Source organism: Seriola lalandi, unplaced genomic scaffold (assembly GCF_002814215.2).
Source record: "Seriola lalandi dorsalis isolate HSWRI2012SDOR001 ecotype SW California unplaced genomic scaffold, Sedor1 jcf7180001958161, whole genome shotgun sequence".
In the NCBI taxonomy this organism is placed as follows: domain Eukaryota; kingdom Metazoa; phylum Chordata; class Actinopteri; order Carangiformes; family Carangidae; genus Seriola; species Seriola lalandi.
Window position 1 is genome coordinate 1 of NW_019428830.1, and position 1758 is coordinate 1758.

Here is a 1758-nt window from a genome sequence, read left to right on the forward strand (position 1 = left end):
ACTGACCTTTCCTCTTCAAGTTTGTCTTTGTAAAATGTTTCCATCTCAGTAAAACTGTGGTAAAAACATCATCTGTGGTTAGTCTGGTTAAGACACTTGAGAACACAGAGTTATTATCAAAATCAATTGTTGGAGCCTATTGACTTAACTTAAATATTGGTTTAACATAATAATTGTTTTTGGATTATTTGTAAATTAAGTTAAAAATCTATTTATATGGGTAAAATGAGAAAAGGAATTAAGAAAGAATTAATATTTATTATTATTATTGTAATGGATTGTTGATTAGGATCCTCCTCCTTCTTGTTGTCGGTGATTACAGGGGGACCATAGCTGATTTCTTTTTGCCTGATGGATTGAGTGAGGCATGGGAGGAAATGATACAGTTTTTCGACCGCTAAATACGTTAACAATAACAGTAAAGACTCTAAACTCTAAGTCAACCTAAGTTTCTTTATCTGTTTATTTATTTATTTGTTTATATACCGAAAGTCAACCGGAGATTGTTTTTTGTTTATGGAAATAAAAACCAAGTTTTTAGTCGAAGCCATCTCCGTGTGTGCTTATTTTGTTTTAGTGAGTCGTAGCCATCCTCCTCACAGACTGGTCTTTTATTTTTGAACTTTTTGAATCATTTTTTGAGTTTGTTGGAATACAAGAGCAGCCATAACATCAACGATGTTCTAATTTGACTGTATGTAAGAAATTGATATTTGTAGTTTCAGCTGTTCACATGTACAGTACCTGTGTCTGACTGATTTCAGTTCCTCCTCTCTTTGTTTCAGAGCAGATCTGTGCAGTAAAAATGCAGCGTGTGAAAAAGCTTCATGTTATTACTGAAACATATGAAGAATCAGCTGAATTAAAGTTTGTGTCAACGGTATAACACAGTTATTTTCAGTTTATTACAGAGCTGTTGCGTTGGATTGGTTTATAATGTACAGGTTTTACTGCGTCCACACTGTGTTGAAGCTTCAGTTAATTTACAGTCTGTTTCATGATTAAAAGGTACCTTTAGAAAAATACTGACCTTGCTTCATGAAGATTCTTCTTGTACATTTCCATCTCAGTCAAACTGTGGTAAAAACATTAAAAACATTTCAAACCACCCCAAAGTCCATTATGAATACTTTCCCAGCTTCAACACCAACTACTGTGCGTTCAAACTTGGAAAATCTCCAGCCACAGCACAGCTAGCAGTAGGCAACACTTACTCTTCTGTTCATGACTGACTATATGTTGCGATAAGATCATGCAGCTGCTATGGAAGGGAAGCTAGCCAGACATGGCTCAAAATGGTAAGGACAGCGAAATGTTTTGTAGTTGAAGTTATTGACAAAACGTGGCAAAACAGCTACTGAATTCTATTCAAACTGATAGGATTTAAAAGGGAACTGATTTAAGTTGTAGATTGCGTTCTTGGTTTTCTGGACATTGTAATCTTTACCTTGAGGGCCACCTGACTTAACTCCTCCCACTTCACAACTCTATTAAAGTTAAATTCAGAGAATACTTACCTAGCCTCATTGAGTTTCTCCTTGTAAATTCTTTCCATCTCCGCAGGTGTCTTACTAAGTGGGATGTTCATGCTCTTTGACTCTCCTTCCATCATTGAAACAGCCAGTTCGGCTGTCATTCTGTACCAGCAGAGAAAAAATGAGATAATGAGGAAAAATATGCATCAAAACTTGTCTCCTTTCAAACCATTAGAGTGGTGCACATGTTGGAAGATGAGGGTGCTTCTGTGCTTGCACTTCT

General features: G+C 36.0%; 1 long non-coding RNA gene across 1 annotated transcript; it reads right to left on the bottom strand.

The window, feature by feature from the left end:
- Nucleotides 1-6: 6 nt before the first annotated feature.
- LOC111655965 (uncharacterized) lies at nt 7-1668 on the bottom strand (the record flags this gene model as incomplete). Its single annotated transcript, XR_002760835.2, has 4 exons — nt 1518-1668; nt 1031-1075; nt 745-792; nt 7-54 (listed from the first exon to the last, which is right to left on the bottom strand). It is a non-coding gene; the product is annotated as an uncharacterized LOC111655965 (long non-coding RNA).
- Between the last annotated feature and the right edge of the window lie 90 nt (nt 1669-1758).